The sequence below is a fragment of the Mirounga leonina genome, unplaced genomic scaffold (genome assembly GCF_011800145.1).
Source record: "Mirounga leonina isolate KUSES-001 unplaced genomic scaffold, KU_Mleo_1.0 Mir_82, whole genome shotgun sequence".
In the NCBI taxonomy this organism is placed as follows: domain Eukaryota; kingdom Metazoa; phylum Chordata; class Mammalia; order Carnivora; family Phocidae; genus Mirounga; species Mirounga leonina.
The window spans coordinates 49453110-49462686 of NW_023270825.1; the positions used below are offsets into that span (position 1 = coordinate 49453110).

At 33.8% G+C, this 9577-nt stretch overlaps 1 pseudogene; it reads left to right on the forward strand.

Annotated features, from left to right (window-relative positions):
- Nucleotides 1–8052, forward strand: part of LOC118002537 — a 92497-nt pseudogene extending 84445 nt beyond the window's left edge.
- Nucleotides 8053–9577: the final 1525 nt, after the last annotated feature.

A 9577-nucleotide genomic window follows, 5' to 3' on the forward strand; every position in this document is an offset into this window, starting at 1 on the left:
CTTTCTTTCTTTCTTTCTTTCTTTCTTTCTTTCTTTCTTTCTTTCTTCTTTCTTTCTTTCTGATTTGGGTGGCTTTATTTTTTTATCTTGCCTGATTAGCTAGTTCCTCAGTACTATGCTGAATAAGAGTGTTGAGTGGGTACCCTTTTCTTGTTCCTGATCTAAAGGAAAAGCTTTTAAACTTTCACTGATGAGCATGATATTAGCCGTGGGTTTGTTGTATACAACCTTTATTATGTTAAAGCATGTTTCTTCCTATATCCAATTTGTTGAGGGGTTTTTGCATAAAAAGATGTTATATTTTATCGAATGCTTTTCCTTCATCTATTGAGATAATTGTATGTTTTTTATCTTTTATTCTAGATGTAGAATATCACATTTGCATATGTTGAATCATCTTGGCTTTCCAAGGATAAATCCCACTTAACCTGCTGTATGATCCTTTTAATGTGCTGTTGAATTCAGTTTGCCAATATTTTGCTGACAATTTTTGCATCTATATTCATCAGGACTATTGCCCTGTAGTTTACTATTCTTATAATGTCCTTATCTGTCTTTAGTGTTAGGATAATGCTGATTTGTAAAATGAATTTTGAAGTGTTTTCTCATCCTCAACTTTTTAGAAGAATTTATAAAGAAATATGTTAATTCTTTACATTTTTGGTAGAATTCACCAATGAAAAACCATCTGGTCCTGAGCTTTACTTTGTTTGAAGGTTTTTTTATTCTAATTTAATGTCCTTCTTCATTTTGGTCTGTTCACATTTTCTATTTCTTTATGAGCCAGTCTTGGTAGGTTGTAGGTTTCTAGAAATTTGTCCATTTCTTGTAGGTTATCCAACTTATTGGCAAATATTTGTTCAGAATAGTCTCTCATGATCCTTTGTATTTCTGTTAGTTATAATATCTCTTCTTTTATTTCTAATTTTTGTTCTGAGTCTTCCCTTTTTCTTTGTTAGCTGGCTAAAGGTCTGTCAATTTTGTTAACCTTTCCAAAAAACAACTCTAAGCTTCATCTATCTTTTCTATTTTTTTTTCCAGTCTCTATTTCATTTATTTCTCCTCTGATCTTTGTTATTTCCTTCCTTCTGCTAAATTTCAGATTAGTTTGCCCTTTTCTCTAGTTCCTTGAGGAACTACTTCCTACTTTTCTACTTCCTTGAGATTTTTTTTTTCCCTTAATGTAGGTGTTTATTGCTGTAAACTTCCCTATTAGAATACTTTTGTGAATTCCATAAATTTTGGTGTGTTGTGTTTCCATTCATTTGTTTCAAGATATGTTCTGATTTCCTTTTTTATTTCTTTTTAGACCCCTTGGTTGTTCAGGAGTGTATTTAACTTCCACATATTTATGAATTTTTCATGTTTCCTGCTGTTATTTGATTTCTAGTTTCATATTGTGGTAAGAAAAGATACTGGGTATGATTTCAATCTTCTTAAATTTACTAAGACATGATTTGTGACCTAACATATGATATATTCTGGAGAAGTTCCATGTGTGCTTGAGAAAAATATGTGTTTTGTTGCTGTGGGATGTAATATCTTATATATGTCTGTTAGGTCTATTTTGGTCTAAAGTATAGTTCATAGGTGTGCCTGGCTGTATCAGTCAGTAGAGCATGTGACTCTTGATCTTGGAGTTGTGAGTTCAAGCCCCATGTTGGGCATACAGCTTACTAAAAAAAATAATAAAGTATAATTCAAGTCCTATATTTCCTTATTGGTGTTCTGCCTGGATGATCTATCCATTGTTAAAAGTGGAGTACTGAAACCCCCTACTATTATTGCATTGTTTATTTTTCCCTGCAGGTCTCTGAGTATTTCTGTAATATAATTAGGTGCTGCAATGTTGGGTGCATATATATGTTTATGATTGTTATGTCATCTTAATAAATTGACCTCTTTATTATTATATAATGACCTTATCTCTTGTGACAGCTTTTGAGTTAAAGGTTATTTTGTCTGATATAAATATAGCTATCCCTGCTCTCTTTTTGTTTTCACTTGCATGGAATGTCTTTTTCCATCCCTTCACATTGAGCCTGCATGTGTCCTTAGTTGAAGGGAGTCTCCTGCAGGCAGCATATAGTTGGGTCCTTTTTTTTTTTTTTTTTAATCCATACAGTCATTCTATGTCTTTTGATTGGATAATTTAACCATTTACATTTAGAGCAATTACTGATAGGTAAGGACTTATTAGTGCCATCTTATTAATTGTTTTCTGGCTGTTTTGTAGTTCCCTTATTCCTTTCTTGCTTCTTTCTGCCTTCCTTTGTGAAATGATTTTTCCATAGCAGTTATTTTTTGATTCCCTTCTCTTTCTCTTCTGTGTATCTACTGCAAGTTTGCTTTGTGGTTATCATGAAGTGAAAAGAGTAGTTTTAAGTGATTAATAACATAACAATGACCATAAATTGGAGCAATGAAAGAAAAGATTGTCTAAAAATGATGAAAACAAATTGAAACATAATGAAGATATAGAAAAACAAGTAAACCACTTGGATTGATTATGGTTTTGAATGCTGCAGTATCCTCACTTTTGGAGTTTGTTCAAAAGGTCATAGAAAGCAATGTAAGATTCTCAAGTTTGGATTTTAAATAGATGCTGTATACACACAATCTTCAAGTGTTTCCTAGATATTTTTCCCCCCTGGAGAAATTTATCTAAAAAATTTCTTTTCATCTGGAATACTTAAGAAACATTAAAGTGCACACTGACATAACTAATAAGCCACTAACCACTCATACAAATCTATTGCATGGACAGTCAGGATATCAGATAGTATAAAATTGTTTTATGGGGGATTTATCTTACTAAAGATGAAAGTTTATACAGCATTTCTAAAATTATTTATGAAAAATGAATTCATGTGTCACTTTGTATCTGCCAACATTTCTTTCCAGCTTTACCAACCAAAGTGCAGTCAAAATGACCCAAAAATGCCCTGAAAATGTTCGTTAAAATTGATTTTTCTGTCCAGTTCCATTGTTAGTGAAAATGTACAAAACACATATATTTTATTTAGAGGGCCAGTTTTCTTTTCCTATAATGGAATGCCCTTAATAATATGTTTTTTAATAAGACAATATCCCTAAAATGGGACAAGGCAAAAAGTTCTGATTTTTCACAGAAATTTAACAAAAATCTTTGCACAGATGAAGAGAAATGTATGGAATTTCTGCTTCTGAGTTCTAATCTTTCAAGAGATGTGGAATATATTTTTATATCCAATAATTGCCTGTTTCTCTTTATTTTAAAGATAGCCAAAAGTAAAGGTAGTCAGGGACAAACAATGGTAGTAGAAGGAAATAGGGCGACTAAATGACACTCTACTTGTCATCACCTGGAAGCTGAAGTATCATGGAGAAGGAAGGGCAAGAAAATGACAATGGAAATTAACTCAACCTATGTAAATTAATATATAATAATTTTTATTTTTTAAAGATTTTACTTATTTATTTATTTGAGAATGAGAGAGAGTGAAAGAGGAGAACATGAGCAGGATGAGGGACAAAGGGAGAAGCAGACTCCCTGCTGAGCAGGGAGCCCAATGCAGGGCTCAATCCTGGTGGCTTGATCCTGGGACTCTAGGATCATGACCTGAGCTGAAGGCAGACACTTAACCAACTGAGCCACCCAGGCACCACAGTAATTTCATATTCTTAAAACTATGTGAACTCAGAAAGAGGAAGGTTTTATAATTCTCATTTTATTTGTGATGCCCTCAGTCAGAAACATAGGGATATCATAAAATCACTAACTGCAAACTCAACTCAACAATTTATTTATATATACAGTGTGTGAATTCTTAGAAGTTATCCTACTTGGAGAGATTTAGCTTCTTTCTGATCTCCAGTGCTATTTACCCATCCTGAACCAAACACAAACATTTCATAGTAACTGTGCTTTATAGTGTTTTGCTATATATTAAGAAATATGCACATAAAGTTGGTCCTATTACTGGATTGAACTATTTCTGTATTTCATATAAATTGGTTCTCATGGAGGAGATATGGGGAAGCTGCCCGACTAAAATGGACTATAAGTGAGGGCTGCAGTCCAGTAAGAAGGGACGCCAAGAGAACACATAAGAATAGGAAGTCTTCATTTAGCAACAGAATTTGATGTACCTGATAATAATTTTCAAGAAAAAAAATGCTAAAGCATCTGTCACCAGCATCTTCAGCTTCATTCCATAGAATGTTTGTTTAGAGTTTTATCCCCTGGCAGTTTGCTTTGGCAAAATCTTTCAAGATTGTGTGTCAGCCTCAGAGCACAATAGGAAAAGCCAACATGGTGGTTTATGGAATTAACAAGAGCTTCTATCTTCCTTGACAGATTGCTGTATTTAATTATAGCTGTTGGGGATTGAATCAGCTGCTTGAACAACAGGGAAAATCAGAGGGTCATTAGGATGGTCTATTAATTTTCTGTCATGAGTAGCAGCATATCCATGATCTGCACATGCAGTATGGGAGAATACTTTCCAAATCACTGGCCCTTGAAACCTCTATGGTAGTTTTTAAAACCTCTCTGGTAACTCAAGGGATAAGAAAACTGGTGATTTTGGGCACAAACTGATAGTAAAATTCATCAGATTATTTTCTGTTTCAAAATTGATCTGAAGTATTTTTAGAAAAAGAAAATCAATTCAATATGTCACCTTCTTCTGCTAAAACTATTACTTGTTCCTGCATGTAACAAATAAAGGGCATATTTTATTCATTCTTTGGCTCATTTTTTTCCATTGGAAGAACAGACTTCTTTTATAATATTGAAATAAATGTTCTCTACCAAAAAAAAAAAAATCCCTCTACTCTCTGCCATTCAGGTGAGACCAAAAAAAAAAAAAAAAAAAAAAACCTCAAAGCATCTACTGCATGTCAGGAAAATCACTGGAATTGGAGCTGATATGATATTTATTTGGTGGCAATGTAGATTCTTAAGGAATGGCCTAAAAAAAAAAACGAAACAACAACCAATTTATGCAATCTTTAAGAGCATCTTCCAGTTCATCCTTAAGTACTGTAGCAATCTATAAGAACATCCCTCAGGGCCATCTCAGCACCTGCAGAATGCTGTAAATATTTCCAAGTCCTACACACCAATATGGGAAAGGAACTGGAACTGGAGTCAACAATTTATGACTAACACACATTGTCCTGCAAGTTCTGAGATCTTGAAACTCCCAGAATACACAATTCTTAGTAGCTTAGTAGCAGCAAAGATCACTTTTATGCAGATTGCTTTCAGGACATACATCTCTCTTCACAGATGCCAAGATTGGATAACTAGCTTTACTAGAATCCGGCATTGAAATAGTAGGTGTATATCAATTTAAGAGGACTTTCTAATCTATGTGTCTGACTATAGAAAAGAAAGTAAATCCCTATAATTAATCCTGTGTGTCTCAGGAATAGAAGAGTGTTTAAATACTAACCTAGTACAAGTAAAAGAAGAAATCAAGAACAATGGCACCACTGTGGTGGTCTCATTCTATCTGGTGCATGAAGAAAAGGCAGAGCTAAAAAATGATCTAGGTTCCTAGTATTTAATCTACAACATTCTCTAATAAAATAATATCAAATATAGTTAAGGCTTCTTAAAGTATAATACATATTTTATTGTAACTGAACTGACCATGCATAAAACAGTCTCAAGGAGACCTTCCACACCTTTCTTTTCAAAATGGATTTAACTTGTTTATATCCAAATATAAATGATTAATTCCTCCTTATTGAAAATACCTCTACAGTAAATTTTATTTATATTGCTTTTTATTTCTTTTTATAGACTCACATTGAAAATTATTTATCTTCATAAATGGGTTAACCCTCAATGATCTGAAAGTAATAAAAAGCCAAACATGTCAATTCTAAACACATCTGTTCGAAGAAGTGTAGATGTTGAACACAGATATTTATACGTGTGCCTATTTACTTATGCAACTCCATACTGGGAAGTTACAGGCATACCTCATTTTATTTTGCTTTGCAGATACTGAGGGTTTTTTTTTTTTTTTTTACAAATTGAAGGTTTGTAGCAACCCTGCACTGAACAAGTCTATCAGTGTCATTTTTCCAAGCACCATTTGCTCATTTTGTGTCTCTGAGTCACATTTTGGTAATTCTTGCAATATTTCAACTTTTTTTCCATTGTTATTATATTTACTATGGTGATCTGTGATTAGTGATCTTTGATTTACTATTGTAATTGCATCACAAACCACACCTATATAAGACAGCACATTTAGCTAATTATGTGTGTGTTCTCAGTGTTCCATTGACCAGCTGTTCCCCCATTTCTCTCCCTCTCCTCGGACCTCCCTATTCCATGAGACACATTGGCCTAATGTTGAAATTAGGCCAGTTAATAACATTACTATGAACTCTAAGTAAAATAGAGGTCACACACCTCTCACTTTAAATCAAAGGCTAGAGCTGATTAAGCTTAGTGAGGAAGGAATTTTAAAAGCTAAGATAGGCTGAAGACTCTTGTGCCAGTTAGTCAAGATGTAAATGCAAAAGAAAAGTTCTTGAAGAAAGTTAAAAGTGCTACTCCTGTGAACACTGAATGATAAGAAAGCAAAACAGCCTAATCTTTGATATGGGGAAAGTTTTAGTGATCTGGACAGAAGATCAAACCAGCCACAACATTCCTTTAAGCCAAAACCTAATCCAGAATATCGCCTTGAATCTCTTCGATTCTATGATGGCTGAGAGAGCTGAGGAAGCTTCAGAAGAAAAGTTTGAAGCTAGCAGAGGTTTGTTCATGAGTTTTAAGGGGAGAAACTTTCCCCATAACATAAAAGTGAAAGGTGAAGAAGCAAGTGCTGATGTAGAAACTGCAGCAAATTTTCCAGAAAATCTAGCTAAGATAATCAATGAAGGTGGCTACATTCAACAACAGATATTTAACGTAGATGAAATAGCCTTCTATTGGAGGAAGATGTCATCTAAAACTTTCATACCTAGAGAGGAAAAGTCAATGCCTGGTTTCAAAGCCTCAAAGGTCAGGCTGATTTTCTTGTTAGGGGGTAATGAAGCTGATGATTTGAAGTTGAAGCCAATGCTCATTTACCTTTCTGAAAATCTTAAGGCCCTTAAGAATTATGCTAAGTTAGATGTGTTGGATGACAGAAATCAGATATGATTAGAAAAAAGATTTCTTTCAAAATACTAATGCTCATTGACATTGTCACCCAAAAGCTCTGCTGGAAATGTACAATGAGATTAATGTTGTTTTCATGCCTAACATAACATTCATTCTGCAGCCCATGGATCAAGAAGTAATTTCAATTTTCAAGTCTTATTATTTAAGAAATACATTTGTAAGGTATAGCTGCCACAGATGGTGATTCTTCTGATGATCTGGGCAAAGAGAATCAAAAACTTTCTGGAAAGGCTTCATCATTCTACATGCCATTAAGAACATTTGTGATTCTGGGAAAAGGTCAAAATATCAATATTAAAAGAAATTTGGAAGAAGTTTATTCCAACATTCATAGTTGACTTTGAGGGGTTCAAGACTTCAGTGGAGGAAGTAATTGCTGATGTGGTGGTAATAGCAAGAGAAATAGAAGAGGGGCCTGAAGATGTGACTGAATTGCTGTAATTTCACGATAAAAATTGAGCAGATGAGGAGTTGCTTCTTATAGATGAACAAAGAAAAAGGTTTCTTGTGATGGACTCTACTCCTGGTGGAGGTCCTATGAAGATTGTTGAAATTAAAACAAAGGATTTAGAATATGACATAAAACTAGTGATAAAGCAGTGTCAGGGTTTCAAAGGATTGACTCCAAACTTTCGAAAAAAAGTTTTACTGTGGGTAAAAGACTATCAAACGGCATTGCATGCTACAGGAAAATTGTTCACTAAAGGAAGAGTCAATGGATGCAGCAAACTTTGCTGTTGCCTTATTTGAAGAAATTGCCACAGTCATCTCAACCTTCAGCAACCACCACACTGATCAGTTGGCAGCCATGAACATTGAAGCAAAACCTTCCATCAGCAAAAAGATTACAACTGGCTGAAAGCTCCAATAATAATTAGCATTTTTTAGCAATATTTTTAGTTAACATATGTACATTGATTTTTAAGATATAAATGCTATTGCACACTTACTACAATATAGTGTAAACATAACTTTTATATTTACTGGGAAACCAAAATTTTTATTTGATTTGCTTTATTAAGATACTCACTTTTTTTGCAGTGGTCTGGAACTGAACCCCTAATATCTCTGAGGTATGCCTGTACCATATTTGTCTAAGACATTAATGAGGAGAGTGCTATCTGAGAGATACTGATGAGGATGATACATCATTCAAATCATAAATCAAATCTCTAATGGCATCTGGAACACAATGAAAAAACAATCAGAAGTACTTAGCTAAAAGATCTCCATGACTCCATGAAGCAAATTGTCATATCAGAGGAAATAAGACCTGATATTATGGGTGATTGGAATTCACCTCTGCAATTAGCCTCTATGCCTTCTCTAAGATTGTGCGAATAAGCATAGTATCATACAAGTGCATTAATCACAGGGTGGAAAGGAAAAAATAAGTTATTAGATGAACATATACATTTAAAGCAGCTCAAATCTTGGATAACTTTATTGGAGTCTGACTACTGATGTTTGTTGAATAGCATTTCTTTTATATTTTTAATTTAATAATTAAATGAAGCACTTGTACGTTGACATATTTGCAAAGCAGATAGAAAGTAAGAAGATAGAAGCAAAGGAGATAGAAGTAAGAAAACAAATGTTCCAATGGTACAGCTAATGTTCCTTTCTTCATATCTCAGAGAGAATAGAACAGTTTTAAATACCATTTCTCCCCATTAGATTTTTAAATAGGTAGAAAAATGGATTTCTTAGGCAATTTTTTTAAAGCCATGACCCTTGAGAATCCCTTCAGCTAATTCACTATGAGCCTTTTTAAATAGCCCATTTGTTTTAGGAGTGTTTTATATAAAATGGCTTAAATCACTCTAACTATGATTTGTATATTTAAATCCTTATCAGAGGATTATCTTTATTGATTGATTTTCTAAAATGGACTTTAATTTTTTTGCAGTTTTGATTTCACAGTAAAATGTAGTTAATAGTACAGAAAATTCCCAAATACCTCCTTTTCTCACATAGGCACAGCTTCCCCCATTGTCAACATCCCACATCAGAGTGGTACATTTGTTACAGTTGATGAACCTACAGTGACACATTGTTATCACTCAAAGTCCATAATTTACATCAGGGTTCACTCTTAGCATGGTACATTCTATGGGTTCAAACAAATGTATAATAATATGTATGTATCCACCATTATAGTGGCATACCCATTAGTATGGGTATGCCCTAAACTTTCTGTGTTCTGCCTATTCATCCTTCCCTTCTCCCAAACCCTGGCAACTACTGATCTTTTTAATGGCATCAGAGTTTTGCTTTTTCCAGGATGTCATGTAATTAGAATTCTACAGTATGAAGACTTTAAGGATTGGCTTAATTCACTTAGTAATGAGCACTTAAGTTTCCTCCATGTCTTTTCATGTCTTGCTAGTTCATTTCTTTTTA